Source organism: Bufo gargarizans, chromosome 5 (assembly GCF_014858855.1).
Source record: "Bufo gargarizans isolate SCDJY-AF-19 chromosome 5, ASM1485885v1, whole genome shotgun sequence".
Classification (NCBI taxonomy): Eukaryota; Metazoa; Chordata; class Amphibia; order Anura; family Bufonidae; genus Bufo; species Bufo gargarizans.
The window spans coordinates 425,069,812-425,092,617 of record NC_058084.1 but is presented as its reverse complement, the minus strand read 5'-3'; positions in this window follow the sequence as shown (position 1 = coordinate 425,092,617).

The following is a 22,806-nucleotide window of genomic DNA, read 5'->3' as shown; positions in this document are numbered from 1 at the left end:
CATTACCGCTGTACTGTTGTGGATGGGCAAGTTATTTAGTGTCCGTCAAAGCACATTTTTTGTTCAGGGTTGAAATACAATTCCCAATTTAGCAATTTCATAATTTAGTGGTTTCTGCTATATCAGAGCTATTTGAAATCTATCCCTAAAAGGGTATATAATATTCAAGGTGCACATAGGGTCATTCAGAATAACTTCACACACACGCTACTGTGCATTTCCAAGTCTAATTCTGTCAGTAAATCCATACCGGTCACCCAGCGCCTAAATACTAGGCCTCAAATTTATATCCCGCTGAATTTGAATACAATACATTGGGCCAAATAATATTTTTGTTGTTGTGGTGAACCATAACAATGAGGAAAACATCTAGTAAGGGACGCGGACGTGGACATGGTCGTGGTGGTGTTAGTGGACCCTCTGGTGCTGGGAGAGGACGTGGCCATTCTGCCACATCCACACGTCCTAGTGTACCAACTACCTCAGGTCCCAGTAGCCGCCAGAATTTACAGCGATATATGGTGGGGCCCAATGCCGTTCTAAAGATGGTAAGGCCTGAGCAGGTACAGGCATTAGTCAATTGGGTGGCCGACAGTGGATCCAGCACGTTCACATTATCTCCCACCCAGTCTTCTGCAGAAAGCGCACAGATGGCGCCTGAAAACCAACCCCATCAGTCTGTCACATCACCCCCATGCATACCAGGGAAACTGTCTCAGCCTCAAGTTATGCAGCAGTCTCTTATGCTGTTTGAAGACTCCGCTGGCAGGGTTTCCCAAGGGCATCCACCTAGCCCTTCCCCAGCGGTGAAAGACATAGAATGCACTGACGCACAACCACTTATGTTTCCTGATGATGAGGACATGGGAATACCACCTCAGCATGTCTCTGATGATGACGAAACACAGGTGCCAACTGCTGCGTCTTTCTGCAGTGTGCAGACTGAACAGGAGGTCAGGGATCAAGACTGGGTGGAAGACGATGCAGGGGACGATGAGGTCCTAGACCCCACATGGAATGAAGGTCGTGCCACTGACTTTCACAGTTCGGAGGAAGAGGCAGTGGTGAGACCGAGCCAACAGCGTAGCAAAAGAGGAAGCAGTGGGCAAAAGCAGAACATCCGCCGCCAAGAGACTCCGCCTGCTACTGACCGCCGCCATCTGGGACCGAGCACCCCAAAGGCAGCTTCAAGGAGTTCCCTGGCATGGCACTTCTTCAAACAATATGCTGACGACAAGACCCGAGTGGTTTGCACGCTGTGCCATCAGAGCCTGAAGCGAGGCATTAACGTTCTGAACCTGAGCACAACCTGCATGACCAGGCACCTGCATGCAAAGCATGAACTGCAGTGGAGTAAACACCTTAAAACCAAGGAAGTCACTCAGGCTCCCCCTGCTACCTCTTCTGCTGCTGCCGCCTCGGCCTCTTCCTCTGCCTCTGGAGGAACGTTGGCACCTGTCGCCCAGCAAACAGGGGATGTACCACCAACACCACCACCACCTCCGTCACCAAGCGTCTCAACCATGTCACACGGCAGCGTTCAGCTCTCCATCTCACAAACATTTGAGAGAAAGCGTAAATTCCCACCTAGCCACCCTCGATCCCTTGCCCTGAATGCCAGCATTTCTAAACTACTGGCCTATGAAATGCTGTCATTTAGGCTGGTGGACACAGACAGCTTCAACAGCTCATGTAGCTTGCTGTCCCACAGTATGTTGTTCCCAGCCGCCACTACTTCTCCAAGAGAGCCGTGCCTTCCCTGCACAACCAAGTATCCGATAAAATCAAGTGTGCACTGCGCAACGCCATCTGTAGCAAGGTCCACCTAACCACAGATACGTGGACCAGTAAGCACGGCCAGGGACGCTATATCTCCCTAACTGCACACTGGGTAAATGTAGTGGCAGCTGGGCCCCAGGCGGAGAGCTGTTTAGCGCACGTCCTTCCGCCGCCAAGGATCGCAGGGCAACATTCTTTGCCTCCTGTTGCCACCTCCTCCTTCTCGGCTTCCTCCTCCTCTTCTTCCACCTGCTCATCCAGTCAGCCACACACCTTCACCACTAACTTCAGCACAGCCTGGGGTAAACGTCAGCAGGCCATTCTGAAACTCATATGTTTGGGGGACAGGCCCCACACCGCACAGGAGTTGTGGCGGGGTATAGAACAATAGACCGACGAGTGGTTGCTGCCGGTGAGCCTCAAGCCCGGCCTGGTGGTGTGTGATAATGGGTGAAATCTCGTTGCAGCTCTGTTACTAGCCAATTTGACGCACATCCCTTGCTTGGCGCATGTGCTGAATTTGGTGGTGCAGAAGTTCATTCACAACTACCCCGACATGTCAGAGCTGCTGCATAAAGTGCGGGCCATATGTTCGCGCTTCCGGCGTTCACATCCTGCTGCTGCTCGCCTGTCTGCGCTACAGCGTAACTTCGGTCTTCCCGCTCACCGCCTCATATGCGACGTGCCCACCAGGTGGAACTCCACCTTGCACATGCTGGACAGACTGTGCGAGCAGCAGCAGGCCATAGTGGAGTTTCAGCTGCAGCACGCACGGGTCAGTCGCACTACAGAACAGCACCACTTCACCACCAATGACTGGGCCTCCATGCGAGACCTGTGTGCCCTGTTGCGCTGTTTCGAGTACTCCACCAACATGGCCAGTGGCGATGACGCCGTTATCAGCGTTACAATACCACTTCTATGTCTCCTTGAGAAAACACTTAGGGCGATGATGGAAGAGGAGGTGGCCCAGGAGGAGGAGGAGCAGGAAGAGGTGTCATTTTTAGCACTTTCAGGCCAGTCTCTTCGAAGTGACTCAGAGGGAGGTTTTTGGCAACAGCAGAGGCCAGGTACAAATGTGGCCAGACAGGGCCCACTACTGGAGGACGAGGAGGACGAGGATGAGGAGGAGGTGGAGGAGGATGAGGATGAAGCATGGTCACAGCGGGGTGGCACCCAACGCAGCTCGGGTCCATCACTGGTGCGTGGCTGGGGGGAAAGGCAGGATAATGACGATACGCCTCCCACAGAGGACAGCTTGTCCTTACCCCTGGGCAGCCTGGCACACATGAGCGACTACATGCTGCAGTGCCTGCGCAACGACAGCAGAGTTGCCCACATTTTAACCTGTGCGGACTACTGGGTTGCCACCCTGCTGGATCCACGCTACAAAGACAATGTGCCCACCTTACTTCCTGCACTGGAGCGTGATAGGAAGATGCGCGAGTACAAGCGCACGTTGGTAGACGCGCTACTGAGAGCATTCCCAAATGTCACAGGGGAACAAGTGGAAGCCCAAGGCCAAGGCAGAGGAGGAGCAAGAGGTCGCCAAGGCAGCTGTGTCACGGCCAGCTCCTCTGAGGGCAGGGTTAGCATGGCAGAGATGTGGAAAACTTTTGTCAACACGCCACAGCTAACTGCACCACCACCTGATACGCAACGTGTTAGCAGGAGGCAACATTTCACTAACATGGTGGAACAGTACGTGTGCACACCCCTCCACGTACTGACTGATGGTTCGGCCCCATTCAACTTCTGGGTCTCTAAATTGTCCACGTGGCCAGAGCTAGCCTTTTATGCCTTGGAGGTGCTGGCCTGCCCGGCGGCCAGCGTTTTGTCTGAACGTGTATTCAGCACGGCAGGGGGCGTCATTACAGACAAACGCAGCCGCCTGTCTACAGCCAATGTGGACAAGCTGACGTTCATAAAAATGAACCAGGCATGGATCCCAGAGGACCTGTCCGTCCCTTGTCCAGATTAGACATTAACTACCTCCCCTTAACCATATATTATTGGACTCCAGGGCACTTCCTCATTCAATCCTATTTTTATTTTCATTTTACCATTATATTGCGAGGCTACCCAAAGTTGAATGAACCTCTCCTCTGTCTGGGTGCCGGGGCCTAAATATATGCCAATGGACTGTTCCAATGTTGGGTGACGTGAAGCCTGATTTTCTGCTATGACATGCAGACTGATTCTCTGCTGACATGAAGCCAGATCCTCTGTTACGGGACCTCTCTCCTCTGCCTGTGTGCTGGGCCTAAATATATGCCAATGGACTGTTGCAGTGGTGGCTGACGTGAAGCCTCATTCTCTGCTATGACATGCAGACTAATTCTCTGCTGACATGAAGACAGATTCTCTGTTACAGGACCTCTCTCCTCTGCCTGGGTGCTGGGCCTAAATATCTGACAATGGACTGTTGCAGTGGTGGCTGACGTGAAGCCTGATTTTCTGCTATGACATGCAGACTGATTCTCTGCTGACATGAAGCCAGATCCTCTGTTACGGGACCTCTCTCCTCTGCCTGTGTGCTGGGCCTAAATATATGACAATGGACTGTTGCAGTGGTGGCTGACGTGAAGCCTCATTCTCTGCTATGACATGCAGACTAATTCTCTGCTGACATGAAGCCAGATTGTCTGTTACGGGACCTCTCTCCTCTGCCTGGGTGCTGGGCCTAAATTTATGAAAATGGACTCTTACAGTGGTGGGTGACGTGAAGCCTGATTCTCTGCTATGACATGAATACTGATTCTCTGCTATGACATGAAGACTGATTCTCTGCTGACATGAAGCCAGATTGTCTGTTACGGGACCTCTCTCCTCTGCCTGGGTGCTGGGCCTAAATATCTGACAATGGACTGTTGCATTGGTGGCTGACGTGAAGCCTGATTCTCTGCTATGACATGCAGACTAATTCTCTGCTGACATGAAGCCAGATTGTCTGTTAAGGGACCTCTCTCCTCTGCCAGGGTGCTGGGCCTAAATTTATGAAAATGGACTGTTGCAGTGGTGGGTGACGTGAAGCCTGATTCTCTGCTATGACATGAAGACTGATTCTCTGCTGACATGAAGCCAGATTGTCTGTTACGGGACCTCTCTCCTCTGCCTGGGTGCTGGGCCTAAATTTATGAAAATGGACTGTTGCAGTGGTGGGTGACGTGAAGCCTGATTCTCTGCTATGATATGAAGACTGATTCTCTGCTGACATGAAGCCAGATCCTCTGTTACAGGACCTCTCTCCTCTGCCTGGGTGCTGGGCCTCCCACCACTGTAAGAGTCCATTTTCATAAATTTAGGCCCAGCACCCAGGCAGAGGAGAGAGGTCCCGTAACAGAGAATCTGTCTTCATGTCAGCAGAGAATTAGTCTGCATGTCATAGCAGAGAATCAGGCTTCACGTCACCCAACATTGGAACAGTCCATTGGCATATATTTAGGCCCCGGCACCCAGACAGAGGAGAGGTTCATTCAACTTTGGGTAACCTCGCAATATAATGGTAAAATGTGCCCTGTGGGATCCATGCCTGGTTCATTTTTATGAACGTCAGCTTGTCCACATTGGCTGTAGACAGGCGGCTGCGTTTGTCTGTAATGACGCCCCCTGCCGTGCTGAATACACGTTCAGACAAAACGCTGGCCGCCGGGCAGGCCAGCACCTCCAAGGCATAAAAGGCTAGCTCTGGCCACGTGGACAATTTAGAGACCCAGAAGTTGAATGGGGCCGAACCATCAGTCAGTACGTGGAGGGGTGTGCACACGTACTGTTCCACCATGTTAGTGAAATGTTGCCTCCTGCTAACACGTTGCGTATCAGGTGGTGGTGCAGTTAGCTGTGGCGTGTTGACAAAAGTTTTCCACATCTCTGCCATGCTAACCCTGCCCTCAGAGGAGCTGGCCGTGACACAGCTGCCTTGGCGACCTCTTGCTCCTCCTCTGCCTTGGCCTTGGGCTTCCACTTGTTCCCCTGTGACATTTGGGAATGCTCTCAGTAGCGCGTCTACCAACGTGCGCTTGTACTCGCGCATCTTCCTATCACGCTCCAGTGCAGGAAGTAAGGTGGGCACATTGTCTTTGTAGCGTGGATCCAGCAGGGTGGCAACCCAGTAGTCCGCACAGGTTAAAATGTGGGCAACTCTGCTGTCGTTGCGCAGGCACTGCAGCATGTAGTCGCTCATGTGTGCCAGGATGCCCAGGGGTAAGGACAAGCTGTCCTCTGTGGGAGGCGTATCGTCATTGTCCTGCCTTTCCCCCCAGCCACGCACCAGTGATGGACCCGAGCTGCGTTGGGTGCCACCCCGCTGTGACCATGCTTCATCCTCATCCTCCTCCACCTCCTCCTCATCCTCGTCCTCCTCGTCCTCCAGTAGTGGGCCCTGTCTGGCCACATTTGTACCTGGCCTCTGCTGTTGCCAAAAACCTCCCTCTGAGTCACTTCGAAGAGACTGGCCTGAAAGTGCTAAAAATGACCCCTCTTCCTCCTCCTCCTCCTCCTCCTGGGCCACCTCCTCTTGCATCATCGCCCTTTTCTCAAGGAGACATAGAAGTGGTATTGTAACGCTGATAACGGCGTCATCGCCACTGGCCATGTTGGTGGAGTACTCGAAACAGCGCAACAGGGCACACAGGTCTCGCATGGAGGCCCAGTCATTGGTGGTGAAGTGGTGCTGTTCTGCAGTGCGACTGACCCGTGCGTGCTGCAGCTGAAACTCCACTATGGCCTGCTGCTGCTCGCACAGTCTGTCCAGCATATGCAAGGTGGAGTTCCACCTGGTGGGCACGTCGCATATGAGGCGGTGAGCGGGAAGGCCGAAGTTACGCTGTAGCGCAGACAGGCGAGCAGCAGCAGGATGTGAACGCCGGAAGCGCGAACAGACGGACCGCACTTTATGCAGCAGCTCTGACATGTCGGGGTAGTTTTGAATGAACTTCTGCACCACCAAATTCAGCACATGCGCCAAGCAAGGGATGTGCGTCAAATTGGCTAGTCCCAGAGCTGCAACGAGATTTCGCCCATTATCACACACCACCAGGCCGGGCTTGAGGCTCACCGGCAGCAACCACTCGTCGGTCTGTTGTTCTATACTCCTGTGCGGTGTGGGGCCTGTCCCCCAAACATATGAGTTTCAGAATGGCCTGCTGATGTTTACCCCGGGCTGTGCTGAAGTTGGTGGTGAAGGTGTGTGGCTGACTGGATGAGCAGGTGGAAGAAGAGGAGGAGGAAGCCGAGAAGGAGGAGGTGGCAACAGGAGGCAAAGAATGTTGCCCTGCGATCCTTGGTGGCGGAAGGACGTGCGCCAAACAGCTCTCCGCCTGGGGCCCAGCTGCCACTACATTTACCCAGTGTGCAGTTAGGGAGATATAGCGTCCCTGGCCGTGCTTACTGGTCCACGTATCTGTGGTTAGGTGGACCTTGCTACAGATGGCGTTGCGCAGTGCACACTTGATTTTATCGGATACTTGGTTGTGCAGGGAAGGCACGGCTCTCTTGGAGAAGTAGTGGCGGCTGGGAACAACATACTGTGGGACAGCAAGCGACATGAGCTGTTTGAAGCTGTCTGTGTCCACCAGCCTAAATGACAGCATTTCATAGGCCAGTAGTTTAGAAATGCTGGCATTCAGGGCCAGGGATCAAGGGTGGCTAGGTGGGAATTTACGCTTTCTCTCAAATGTTTGTGAGATGGAGAGCTGAACGCTGCCGTGTGACATGGTTGAGACGCTTGGTGACGGAGGTGGTGGTGGTGTTGGTGGTACATCCCCTGTTTGCTGGGCGGCAGGTGCCAACGTTCCTCCAGAGGCGGAGGAAGAGGCCGAGGCGGCAGCAGCAGAAGAGGCCGAGGCGGCAGCAGCAGAAGAGGCCGAGGCGGCAGCAGCAGAAGAGGTAGCAGGGGGAGCCTGAGTGACTTCCTTGGTTTTAAGGTGTTTACTCCACTGCAGTTCATGCTTTGCATGCAGGTGCCTGGTCATGCAGGTTGTGCTCAGGTTCAGAACGTTAATGCCTCGCTTCAGGCTCTGATGGCACAGCGTGCAAACCACTCGGGTCTTGTCGTCAGCACATTGTTTGAAGAAGTGCCATGCCAGGGAACTCCTTGAAGCTGCCTTTGGGGTGCTCGGTCCCAGATGGCGGCGGTCAGTAGCAGGCGGAGTCTCTTGGTGGCGGGTGTTCTGCTTTTGCCCACTGCTCCCTCTTTTGCTACGCTGTTGGCTCGGTCTCACCACTGCCTCTTCCTCCGAACTGTGAAAGTCAGTGGCACGACCTTCATTCCATGTGGGGTCTAGGACCTCATCGTCCCCTGCATCGTCTTCCACCCAGTCTTGATCCCTGACCTCCTGTTCAGTCTGCACACTGCAGAAAGACGCAGCATTTGGCACCTGTGTTTCGTCATCATCAGAGACATGCTGAGGTGGTATTCCCATGTCCTCATCATCAGGAAACATAAGTGGTTGTGCGTCAGTGCATTCTATGTCTTCCACCGCTGGGGAAGGGCTAGGTGGATGCCCTTGGGAAACCCTGCCAGCAGAGTCTTCAAACAGCATAAGAATCTGCTGCATAACTTGAGGCTCAGACAGTTTCCCTGATATGCATGGGGGTGATGTGACAGACTGATGGGGTTGGTTTTCAGGCGCCATCTGTGCGCTTTCTGCAGAAGACTGGGTGGGAGATAATGTGAACGTGCTGGATCCACTGTCGGACACCCAATTGACTAATGCCTGTACCTGCTCAGGCCTTACCATCCTTAGAACGGCATTGGGCCCCACCATATATCGCTGTAAATTCTGGCGGCTACTGGGACCTGAGGTAGTTGGTACACTAGGACGTGTGGATGTGGCAGAACGGCCACGTCCTCTCCCAGCACCAGAGGGTCCACTAACACCACCACGACCATGTCCACGTCCGCATCCCTTACTAGATGTTTTCCTCATTGTTATGGTTCACCACAACAACAAAAATATTATTTGGCCCAATGTATTGTATTCAAATTCAGCTGAATATAAATTTGAGGCCTAGTATTTAGGCGCTGGGTGACCGGTATGGATTTAGTGACAGAATTAGACTTGGAAATGCACAGTAGCGTGTGTGTGAAGTTATTCTGAATGACCCTATGTGCACCTTGAATATTATATACCCTTTTAGGGATAGATTTCAAATAGCTCTGATTTAGCAGAAACCACTAAATTATGAAATTGCTAAATTGGGAATTGTATTTCAACCCTGAACAAAAAATGTGCTTTGACAGACACTAAATAACTTGCCCAGCCACAACAGTACAGCGGTAACGACAGATTTAGCGGGATATAAATTTGAGGCCTAGTATTTAGGCGCTGGGTGACCGGTATGGATTTAGTGACAGAATTAGACTTGGAAATGCACAGTAGCGTGTGTGTGAAGTTATTCTGAATGACCCTATGTGCACCTTGAATATTATATACCCTTTTAGGGATAGATTTCAAATAGCTCTGATATAGCAGAAACCACTAAATTATGAAATTGCTCAATTTGGAATTGTATTTCAACCCAGAACAAAAAATGTGCTTTGACGGACACTAAATAACTTGCACAGCCACAACAGTACAGCGGTAACGACAGATTTAGCGGGATATAAATTTGAGGCCTAGTATTTAGGCGCTGGGTGACCGGTATGGATTTAGTGACAGAATTAGACTTGGAAATGCACAGTAGCGTGTGTGTGAAGTTATTCTGAATGACCCTATGTGCACCTTGAATATTATATACCCTTTTAGGGATAGATTTCAAATAGCTCTGATATAGCAGAAACCACTAAATTATGAAATTGCTAAATTTGGAATTGTATTTCAACCCAGAACAAAAAATGTGCTTTGACGGACACTAAATAACTTGCCCAGCCACAACAGTACAGCGGTAACGACAGATTTAGCGGGATATAAATTTGAGGCCTAGTATTTAGGCGCTGGGTGACCGGTATGGATTTAGTGACAGAATTAGACTTGGAAATGCACAGTAGCGTGTGTGTGAAGTTATTCTGAATGACCCTATGTGCACCTTGAATATTATATACCCTTTTAGGGATAGATTTCAAATAGCTCTGATATAGCAGAAACCACTAAATTATGAAATTGCTAAATTGGGAATTGTATTTCAACCCAGAACAAAAAATGTGCTTTGACGGACACTAAATAACTTTCCCAGCCACAACAGTACAGCGGTAACGACAGATTTAGCGGGATATAAATTTGAGGCCTAGTATTTAGGCGCTGGGTGACCGGTATGGATTTAGTGACAGAATTAGACTGGGATATGGCCCAAAAATAACCACACTATTGCTGGTTAAATGCACTTGGTGTGACAGCTTGACCAACCACACTACTGAGGGTTAAATGCACTTGGTGACGGGCGCAGCTTGCCCCTGATGTAGTATATGGCCAAAAAATGAACAGACTATTGCTGGTTAAATGCACTTGGTGTGACAGCTTGACCAACCACACTACTGAGGGTTAAATGCACTTGGTGACGGGCGCAGCTTGCCCCTGATGTAGTATATGGCCAAAAAATTAACAGACTATTGCTGGTTAAATGCACTTGGTGTGACAGCTTCACCCTGATGTAGGCTTTAGCCAAAAAACAACCACACCATTGAGGGTTAAATGCACTTGGTGACAGGCGCAGCTTGCCCCTGATGTAGTATATGGCCAAAAAATAAACAGACTATTGCTGGTTAAATGCACTTGGTGTAACAGCTTCACCCTGATGTAGGCTTTAGCCAAAAAACAACCACACCATTGAGGGTTAAATGCACTTGGTGACAGGCGCAGCTTGCCCCTGATGTAGTATATGGCCAAAAAATAAACAGACTATTGCTGGTTAAATGCACTTGGTGTGACAGCTTCACCCTGATGTAGGCTTTAGCCAAAAAACAACCACACCATTGAGGGTTAAATGCACTTGGTCGCAGCTTGTGCTGGTGCACCACAAGACACAAAATGGCCGCCGATCACCCCAGAAAAAAGTGACTGACAAACGGTCTGGGCAGCTTAAAAACAGTGAGCAATTGAATTTCAGCAGCTCAATGATCCACAGCTGCAGATCGATCGATTAATCAAGTCCTTTGGAGGAGTTAATCTGCCTAATCTCGCCCTACTGTCGCAGCCGCAACCTCTCCCTACGCTAATCAGAGCAGAGTGACGGGCGGCGCTATGTGACTCCAGCTTAAATAGAGGCTGGGTCACATGGTGCTCTGGCCAATCACAGCCATGCCAATAGTAGGCATGGCTGTGACGGCCTCCTGGGGCAAGTAGTATGACGCTTGTTGATTGGCTGCTTTGCAGCCTTTCAAAAAGCACCAAGAAAGCGTCACAAAAGCGCCAAGAAAGCGACGAACACCGAACCCGAACCCGGACTTTTACGAAAATGTCCGGGTTCGGGTCCGTGTCACGGACACCCCAAAATTCGGTACGAACCCGAACTATACAGTTCGAGTTCGCTCATCCCTAGTCTTGATCCTTCTTTTTTTTACCAAAAGTCTCTTCTAACTTTCACAGTTCTCAGGAGATTGTGTTACCTTCCTTCTGTGCCTCCCCTAAGAATTAGAAAGAATCAGAGTTCCATTGCCTAGATGTTAGGAGGTGTATTTTACAATATCTGAAGATTTCTCAGCCTTGGAGTGCCTCCTCTCGTCTGCTGCTTTTATTTCATGGAGCTAGGAAGTGTTCGGCTGCCTCTTCTCAGACTATTGTTAGGTGGATTAGGCAGGCCTTTTCCTTAGCTTAATCTCCTAAGGAAGTAGTTACGCCCTCTGAGTTTGGGGCTCACTCTACAAGATCAGTCTCCACATCATGGGCAGAGAGAGCTTCAGCTTCAATTAAGCAGATTTGAAGGGAAGCTCCCTATAGCTCTTCTCATACTTTTTTCTTTAGGCACTATAGACTACAGCTACCTTCTAATGAAGGTCTTTCCTTTGGCCGTAAGGTGAGGCAGGCTGTTGTCCCGCCCCACATAGGATTCTTGCCTATTCTCCATGCTGTCATAGGCGAAAGAGAAATATTGGATTACACTTACTTAAAAAAAGTATTTATATATATATATATTAGAGAATTATGGTTTTTGAGATGTTATGTTTCTTAGTTCTTGAGAAAGGACTGGAGATAGAGGGGAGGATCCCTCTTTTAAATGGCGGTTCTGGTTCCTGTTTCTTGTCTGGAGGAGGAGGCGGTCTCTCCAGGGGTGCTGTCATAGGCTCAAAGAAAAACAATTACCGGTAAGTGTAATCCAATATTTTTCCAAAAATGCTTTATGTAAGACTGAAACAAACAAACAAACAAAAAGTAGACATATCTGATATTGTTGCGTCTGTAACAACCTGCTCTATAAAAATAGAACATGATCTAACCTGTCAGATGAACACTGTAAAAAACAAAAAATAAAAACTGCTAGAACAGCCATTTTTGGTTACCTTGCCTCACAAAATGCATAATATAGAGCAATGAAAAATCATAGCGCGATATAGAGCAATATCAATAAAACTATCACCTTATCCTGTAGTTTCCAAAATGAGGTCACAGTTTCTACTGTAGGGGTACATCAGGAGGGTTGAATTATTTCCTTTGAGGGGTGTAATGAAACTTTGACTAGCACTGGTTAACAATTAGTACAATTTTTTAAAGTTATAAAACCATATTAGCAAAAAAAAAATAGGTGGACATGCACATTACTATACAGGCTGAACACTAGAGGGCACCATTATAATAAAGTAAAGAGAATATCTCACAACTGAAGAATTTTAGCAACAAAAAGTAAATTACAAAAGTAAATAGTGTTTTTATGCTGAATTATATTCAAGTAACATTTTATGCTGGAACAGCCACTTTAAAGATTGACTTACATCTGTGAATAAATGACCACTTTGCAGTTTATGAATCACATAATAAACTGGGGATGGGTCAGAAGAGAAATTCATAGCAGATTATTTGTGATTTTTGTAAATGATTAAAATTTAGCTTGATAACTGATAATACATTTTCAAAATAATACTTGGGAAGACTCAGAAACTCGGCAGCTGTGAAATCTTGGAGCATATTTTCCATTCCTTCTCTATGACACCTTGATAAGGCAATTATCACATAATTACCTTAACAAGTGGCATTACAGGAAATTATTGTCATTCTACTGTTAAAATAACACATAATCAACTGCAAGTGAATTCTAGAATCCCCAATCAGCATCTCATTAAATAGAACCAGCTCGGAGTAGCGAGCAACCATTGGAGAGAAATATATGACAAATAAGTATTTGAAATTTAAAAAAACTGCACAGTAGAAAAAAGTATCCACTTAGGTAAATGCAGTTTAAATAACTTTAAAATGCCTGCTGCATCTTAGTGAATATAATTTGGTTTAATGTCATAATATGGAAAAGTTATATTTAATATGCATGACTTTTAGGTTTATTAGAAGAAACCCGTGATTAAAATTATAACTACAGTCAAAATGAAAGCTTTTTCTCACATTTTGTGCAGAATAAAAGCTATTCAAATTTTATCAGGCATCTTTACTAAGTAAATATGTCAAATAAAAAGGCCGGAGCCTATTACTACCTGCAAAGACAACATTTTATCCTTTGGTCAACTCTAGTTTGTAGACATTTCATACAATATTGCGTCTGAATAAGGTACATACCGTAGTTACATAGATGTTAAGGTTGGAAAAAGACAATGGGGCACATTTATTAAGACCGGCGTTTTAGACGCCGGTCTAAATAAAAGCCCATCACTGGTGAAGGATCCGCCAAAGTTATGAAGAGGCGCAGGCCTCTCCATAACTTCGGCGCATCCTGCATCAGTTAAAAAATATGATACAGCTTCTGAGTAGGGATGAGCGTACCCGAACTGTATAGTTCGGGTTCGTACCGAATTTTGGGGTGTCCGTGACACTGACCCGAACCTTTTCGTAAAAGTCTGGGTTCGGGTTCGGTGTTCGTCGCTTTCTTGGCGCTTTTTGAAAGGCTGCAAAGCAGCCAATCAACAAGCGTCATACTACTTGCCCCAAGAGGCCATCACAGCTATGCCTACTATTGGCATGGCTGTGATTGGCCAGTGCAGCATGTGACCCAGCCTCTATTTAAGCTGGAGTCACGTAGCGCCGCACGTCATTCTGCTCTGATCAGTGTAGGGAGAGGTTGCGGCTGCTGCTGTTAGGGCGAGATTAGGCAGTGATTAACTCAGCAAAAACACTTAATTCAGAGATCGATCTACAGCTGTGGATCATTGAACTGCTGCTATTTAATTGCTCACTGTTTTTAGGCTGCCCAGAGCGTTTTTATGTCACTTTTGTCTTGGGTGATCGGCGGCCATTTTGTGTCTTGTGGTGCGCCAGCACAAGCTGCCACCAAGTCCATTTAACCATCAATAGTGTGGTTATTTTTTTGCTATATCCTACATCAGGGGCTTGGCTGTGCTTGCTATTTTATTGAGGGGTGAAATACAATTGCCAAAATAGCAGTACCCTAAATCTGGTGTTTCAGCTGTGGCTAGCCAATTGTAATACTGTCTGCTGTCTGGCAAAGGATATATTTTTGTTCTGGGTTGAAATACAATTCCCAACTTAGCAATTCCCTAAATCAGTGGTTTCTGCTGTATCAGGCCAAGTTTAAATCGATCCATAAAAGGGTATATTAGATTTAAGGTGCAGATAGTGTCATTCTCAATAACTTCACACGCTACTGTGCATTTCCAAGTTTAATTCTGTCCGTAAACGTATATACCTGTCACCCAGCGCCTAAATAATAGGCCTCAAATTTATATTCAGCTAAATCTGTGGTTATTGCTGTGGCTGGTCAATTCATTTAGTGTCAACCAAAACACAGTTTTTGTTCTGGGTTGAAACACAATTCCCAAATTAGCAATTCCCTAAATCAGTTGTTTCTGCTGTATCAGGCCTACTTTAAATCTATCCATAAAAGGGTATATATTAGATTGATGGTTCACATAGGGTCATTCTCAATAACTTCACACACACGCTACCATGCATTTCCATGTCTAATTCTGTCCGTAAACGTATACCTGTCACCAAGCGCCTAAATAATAGGCATCAAATTTATAGTCAGCTAAATATGTTGTTACTGCTGTGCCTGTATTAGTGTAATACGGTACCTAAATAGATAGCCAGATAGTGTTAGGTGTCTGTAAAAAAAGGCCTGAATTTGAATTCAATACATTGGGCCAAATAATATTTATGTTATTGTGGTGAACGGTAACAATGAGGAAAACATCTAGTAAGGGACGCGGACGCAGACATGGTCGTGGTGGTGTTAGTGGACCCTTTGGTGCTGGGAGAGGACGTGGCCGTTCTGCCACAGCCATACGTCCTAGTGTACCAACTACCTCAGGTCCCAGTAGCCGCCAGAATTTACAGCGATATTTGGTGGGGCCCAATGCCGTTCTAAGGATGGTAAGGCCTGAGCAGGTACAGGCATTAGTCAATTGGGTGGCCGACAGTGGATCCAGCACGTTCACATTATCTCCCACCCAGTCTTCTGCAGAAAGCGCACAGATGGCACCTGAAAACCAAGCCCATCAGTCTGTCACATCACCCCCATGCATACCAGGGAAACTGTCTGAGCCTCAAGTTATGCAGCAGTCTCTTATGCTGTTTGAAGACTCTGCTGGCAGGGTTTCCCAAGGGCATCCACCTAGCCCTTCCCCAGCGGTGGAAGACATAAAATGCACTGACACACAACCACTTATGTTTCCTGATGATGAGGACATGGAAATACCACCTCAGCATGTCTCTGATGATGACGAAACACAGGTGCCTAGATAATTTTGTACTCTGCACACCTTGGATCCAGTGTGGGTGCCTGTGAGAGTGGTTTAGACAATATAAGTTAAATCCACGGCACTCCAAAGGTTTTTTTGCAAAATAAAGTTTCACATTTTAATTCTTAGTATACAGAATATCATTCATATACATCCAGTGCAATTCATTTACATATAGTATGTGCCATATCAGATAATTCCCGAACGTTTCGGTCTGTGCGACCTTCTTCAGCGGGCTATACCTGTAGGCAGGGTCAGGAGGCAGGCGCTGGATCCAGGCACATCCAGCGCCTGCCTCCTGACCCTGCCTACAGGTATAGCCCGCTGAAGAAGGTCGCACAGACCGAAACGTTCGGGAATTATCTGATATGGCACATACTTACTATATGTAAATGAATTGCACTGGATGTATATGAATGATATTCTGTATACTAAGAATTAAAATGTGAAACTTTATTTTGCAAAAAAACCTTCGGAGTGCTGTGGATTTAACTTATATTGTCTGAAACACAGATGCCAACTGCTGCTTCTTTCTGCAGTATGCAGACTGAACAGGAGGTCAGGGAGGAAGACTGGGTGGAAGACGATGCAGGGGACGATGAGGTCCTAGACCCCACATGGAATGAAGGTCGTGCCACTGACTTTCACAGTTCGGAGGAAGAGGAAGTGGTGAGAGCGAGCCAACAGCGTAGCAAAAGAGGGAGCAGTGGGCAAAAGCAGAACACCCGCCGCCAAGAGACTGCGCCTGCTACTGACCGCCGCCATCTGGGACCGAGCACCCCAAAGGCAGCTTCAAGGAGTTCCCTGGCATGGCACTTCTTCAAACAATGTGCTGACGACAAGACCCGAGTGGTTTGCACGCTGTGCCATCAGAGCCTGAAGCGAGGCATTAACGTTCTGAACCTTAGCACAACCTGCATGACCAGGCACCTGCATGCAAAGCATGAACTGCAGTGGAGTAAACACCTTAAAAACAAGGAAGTCACTCAGGCTCCCCCTGCTACATCTTCTGCTGCTGCCGCCTCGGCCTCTTCTGCTGCTGCCGCCTCGGCCTCTTCTGCTGCTGCCGCCTCGGCCTCTTCCTCCGCCTCTGGAGGAACGTTGGCACCTGCCGCCCAGCAAACAGGGGATGTACCACCAACACCACCACCTCCGTCACCAAGCATCTCAACCATGTCACACGGCAGCGTTCAGCTCTCCATCTCACAAACATTTGAGAGAAAGCGTAAATTCCTACCTAGCCACCCTCGATCCCTGGCCCTGAACGCCAGCATTTCTAAACTACTGGCCTATGAAATGCTGTCATTCAGGCTGGTGGACACAGACAGCTTCAAACAGCTCATGTTGCTTGCTGTCCCACAGTATGTTGTTCCCAGCCGCCACTACTTCTCCAAGAGAGCCGTGCCTTCCCTGCACAACCAAGTATCCGATAAAATCAAGTGTGCACTGCGCAACGCCATCTGTGGCAAGGTCCACCTAACCACAGATACGTGGACCAGTAAGCACGGCCAGGGACGCTATATCTCCCTAACTGCACACTGGGTAAATGTAGTGGCGGCTGGGCCCCAGGCGGAGAGCTGTTTGGCGCACGTCCTTCCGCCGCCAAGGATCGAGGGGCAACATTCTTTGCCTCCTGTTACCTCCTCCTCCTACTTGGCTTTCTCCTCCTCTTCTTCCACCTGCTCATCCAGTCAGCCACACACCTTCACTACCAACTTCAGCACAGCCCGGGGTAAACGTCAGCAGGCCATTCTGAAACTCATATGTTTGGGGGACAGGCCCCACACCGCACAGAAGTTGTGGCGGGGTATAAAACAACAGACCAACGAGTGGTTGCTGCCGGTGAGCCTCAAGCCCGGCCTGGTGGTGTGCGATAATGGGCGAAATCTCGTTGCAGCTCTAGGACTAGCCGGTTTGACGTACATCCCTTGCCTGGCGCATGTGCTGAATTTGGTGGTGCGGGCCGTCTGTTCGCGCTTCGGGCGTACACATCCTGCCGCTGCTCGCCTGTCTGCGCTACAGCGTAACTTCGGCCTTCCCGCTCACCGCCTCATATGCGACGTGCCCACCAGATGGAACTCCACCTTGCACATGCTGGACAGACTGTGCGAGCAGCAGCAGGACATAGTGGAGTTTCAGCTGCAGCACGCACGGGTCAGTAGCACTGCGGAACAGCAACACTTCACCACCAATTACTAGGCCTCCATGCGAGACCTGTGTGCCCTGTTGCGCTGTTTCGAGTACTATACCAACATGGCCAGTGGCGAGAATCAGGCTTCACGTCACCCAGCACTGGAACAGTCCATTGTCATATATTTAGGCCCCGGCATCCAGACAGAGGAGAGAGGTCCCATAACAGAGATTTAGGCTTCATGTCAGCAAAGAATCAGTCTTCATGTCATAGCAGAGAATCAGGCTTCACGCCACCCAACATTGGAACAGTTTATTGTCATATATTTAGGTCCCGGCACCCAGACAGAGGAGAGAGGTCCCCTAACAGAGATTCAGGCTTCATGTCAGCAGAGAATCAGTCTTCATGTCATAGCAGAGAATCAGGCTTCACGTCACCCAACACTGGAACAGTCCATTGTCATATAATTTAGGCCCGGCACCCAGACAGAGGAGAGAGGTCCCATAACAGAGATTCAGGCTTCATGTCAGCAGAGAATCAGTCTTCATGTCATAACAGAGAATCAGGCTTCACGTCACCCACCACTGGAACAGTCCATTGTCATATATTTAGGCCCCGGCACCCAGGCAGAGGAGAGAGGTCCCATAACAGAGATTCAGGCTTCATGTCAGCAGAGAATCAGTCTTCATGTCATAGCAGAGAATCAGGCTTCACATCACCCACCACTGGAACAGTCCATTGTCATATATTTAGGCCCCGGCACCCAGGCAGAGGAGAGAGGTCATATAACAAAGATTCAGGCTTCATGTCAGCAGAGAATCGGTCTTCATGTCATAGCAGAGAATCATGCTTCACGTCACCCAACACTGGAACAGTCCATTGTCAGATATTTAGGCCCCGACACCCAGGCAGAGGAGAGAGGTCCCATAACAGAGATTCAGGCTTCATGTCAGCAGAGAATCAGTCTTCATGTCATAGCAGAGAATCATGCTTCACGTCACCCAACATTGGAACAGTCCATTGTCATATAATTTAGGCCCCGGCACCCAGACAGAGGAGAGAGGTCCCATAACAGAGATTCAGGCTTCATGTCAGCAGAGAATCAGTCTTCATGTCATAGCAGAGAATCAGGCTTCACATCACCCAACACTGGAACAGTCCATTGTCATATATTTAGGTCCCGGCACCCAGGCAGAGGAGAGAGGTCCCATAACAGAGATTCAGGCTTCATGTCAGCAGAGAATCAGTCTTCATGTCATAGCAGAGAATCATGCTTCACATCACCCAACACTGGAACAGTCCATTGTCAGATATTTAGGCCCCGGCACCCAGGCAGAGGAGAGAGGTCCCATAACAGAGATTCAGGCTTCATGTCAGCATAGAATCAGTCTTCATGTCATAGCAGGACTGTTGGTAGTCACTTTCAGTAAAGGAGAAGGGGGAGAGGGAACCATCTAATCCCTGGCCCCGACATGCCCTCCCACCACAAATGACACAGACAACCTTGTCAAGTTTATAACTTTTATTTAACCATTTTGTTGGATGGTAGTCGGCCACAGCTAATTCTTTAAACGGTATAACCATAGCTGAGCCCGTGCGATCCGCCAGCCGCTGAATTCCCAGCGGGCGGATTACGCCAGTTCACCTGCTCAGTATAACTTCTCTTTACCAGCCGCCAGCTGTGACTTAATAGGATGCCCCAATTAACAAAACCTACATGACCAAAACCCACACCAAAATAAACCTCGCACCCAAGCCATAGGAGGGAGGGAGGGACACAGCGCTTCTGCAAAGAGGAAGAAGGAGGGGACGCAAAGCCTTATAAAGGGGCACTCAGCAGCACGACCCCTTCCTGCCAACAGGATGCTACCATTTACCCCCAATGCACCAGAACCTTGACCCAAACGAATGGGGCCCTATAACAAGGATAGGGAACCTAGGAAAAAAGGGGAGGGGGGACCCACAGTCCCTGTACACCCTCCCAATATGGTCAGGTGTCCACCAAGAATCATGCTTCACGTCACCCAACATTGGAACAGTCCATTGTCATATAATTTAGGCCCCGGCACCCAGACAGAGGAGAGATGTCCCATAACAGAGATTCAGGCTTCATGTCAGCGACTCAGCAGAGAATCAGTCTTCATGTCATAGCAGAGAATCATGCTTCACGTCACCCAACACTGGAACAGGCACCCCCAAATTCAGCACATGCGCCAGACAAGGGATGTGTGTCAAACCGGCTAGTCCCAGAGCTGCAACGAGATTTCGCCCATTATCGCACACGACCAGGCCGGGCTTGAGGCTCACCGGCAGCAACCACTCGTTGGTCTGTTGTTCTATACCCCGCCACAACTCCTGTGCGGTGTGGAGATTGTCCCCCAAACATATGAGTTTCAGAATGGCCTGCTGACGTTTACCCCGGGCTGTGCTGAAGTTGGTGGTGAAGGTGTGTGGCTGACTGGATGAGCAGGTGGAAGAAGAGGAGGAGGAAGCCGAGTAGGAGGAGGAAGCAACAGGAGGCAAAGAATGTTGCCCTGCGATCCTTGGTGGCGGAAGGACGTGCGCCAAACAGCTCTCCGCCTGGGGCCCAGCCGCCACTACATTTACCCAGTGTGCAGTTAGGGAGATATAGCGTCCCTGGCCGTGCTTACTGGTCCACGTATTTGTGGTTAGGTGGACCTTGCCACAGATGGCGTTGCGCAGTGCACACTTGATTTTATCGGATACTTGGTTGTGCAGGGAAGGCACGGCTCTCTTGGAGAAGTAGTGCCGGCTGGGAACTACATACTGTGGGACAGCAAGCAACATGAGCTGTTTGAAGCTGTCTGTGTCCACCAGCCTAAATGACAGCATTTCATAGGCCAGTAGTTTAGAAATGCTGACATTCAGGGCCAGGGATCAAGGGTGGCTAGGTGGGAATTTACGCTTTCTCTCAATTGTTTGTGAGATGGAGAGCTGAACGCTGGCGTGTGACATGGTTGAGATGCTTGGTGACGAAGGTGTTGGTGGTACATCCCCTGTTTGCTGGGCGGCAGGTGCCAACGTTCCTCCAGAGGCGGAGGAAGAGGCCGAGGCGGCAGCAGCAGAAGAGGCCGAGGCGGCAGCAGCAGAAGAGGTAGCAGGGGGAGCCTGAGTGACTTCCTTGTTTTTAAGGTGTTTACTCCACTGCAGTTCATGCTTTGCATGCAGGTGCCTGGTCTTGTTGTCAGCACATTGTTTGAAGAAGTGCCATGCCAGGGAACTCCTTGAAGCTGCCTTTGGGGTGCTCGGTCCCAGATGGCGGCGGTCAGTAGTAGGCGGAGTCTCTTGGCGGCGGGTGTTCTGCTCCCTCTTTTGCTACGCTGTTGGCTCGGTCTCACCACTGCCTCTTCCTCCGAACTGTGAAAGTCAGTGGCACGACCTTCATTCCATGTGGGGTCTAGGACCTCATCGTCCCCTGCATCGTCTTCCACCCAGTCTTGATCCCTGGCCTCCTGTTCAGTCTGCACACTGCAGAAAGACACAGCAGTTGGCACCTGTGTTTCGTCATCATCAGAGACGTGCTGAGGTGGTATTTCCATGTCCTCATCATCAGGAAACATAAGTAGTTGTGCGTCAGTGCATTCTATGTCTTCCACCGCTGGGGAAGTGCTAAGTGGATGCCCTTGGGAAACCCTGCCAGCAGAGTCTTCAAACAGCATAAGAGACTGCTACATAACTTGAGGCTCAGACAGTTTCCCTGGTATGCATCGGGGTGATGTGACAGACTGATGGGATTGGTTTTCAGGCGCCATCTGTGCGCTTTCTGCAGAAGACTGGGTGGGAGATAATGTGAACGTGCTGGATCCACTGTCGGCCACCCAATTGACTAATGCCTGTACCTGCTCAGGCCTTACCATCCTTAGAACGGCATTGGGCCCCACCAAATATCGCTGTAAATTCTGGCAGCTACTGGGACCTGAGGTAGTTGGTACACTAGGACGTGTGGCTGTGGCAGAACGGCCATGTCCTCTCCCAGAGCCAGAGGGTCCACTAACACCACCACGACCATTTCCGCGTCCGCGTCCCTTACTAGATGTTTTCCTCATTGTTACCGTTCACCACAATAACAAAAATATTATTTGGCCCAATGTATTGAATTCAAATTCAGGCCTTTTTTTACAGACACCTAACACTATCTGGCTATCTATTTAGGTACCGTATTACACTAATACAGGCACAGCAGTAACGACAGATTTAGCGGAATATAAATTGTAGGCCTAGTGTTTAGGCGCTGGATGACAGGTATACGTTTACGGACAGAATTAGACTTGGAAATGCACGGCAGCGTGTGAAGTTATTGTGGATGACCCTATCAGCACCTTGAATCTAATATACCCTTTTATGGATAGATTTAAAGTAGGCCTGATACAGCAGAAACCACTAATTTAGAGAATTGCTAAGTTGTGAATTGTATTTCAACCCAGAACAAAACCGGGCTTTGACGAACACAAAATAACTTGACCAGCTACAGCAATAACCACAGATTTAGCTGAATATAAATTTGAGGCCTATTATTTAGGCGCTGGGTGACAGGTATACGTTTATGGACAGAATTAGACTTGGAAATGCACGGTAGCTTGTGTGTGAAGTTATTGAGAATGACCCTATCAGCACCTTGAATCTAATATACCCTTTTATGGATAGGCAGAAAAAAGAGGAAGGAAGCTCAAAGTACCAAACAAATGATTAGAAAAGATATTTTATTAAATACATGATTAAAAACACACATATAATTGATGCCAAGGACAAGGTAGGGGGAACAGGGAGGAGAAAACAAGCGCCACCCTGGACGAACACGCTGGTCACAAAGTACATGTAGCAAAGATGGTACTAAAATCATGAGAGGAAAAACACATCTATATAAGGTACAATGACCAACTCATGAGTCCAGTATACAAGAAATTATATATTAAATGGTTGGAGGTGAGTAAAGACCGATGAGAAAACCCACCATGGCTGTAGTGCATAATAAGCTGGAACACTGGCAGTACAAAACTATACAGGCAGTATAACAGTGAATAAAGGCCAAGTGAGGGGTCTCAACATCGGCAGCACAAAGCCATGACAGGGAGACTGATCT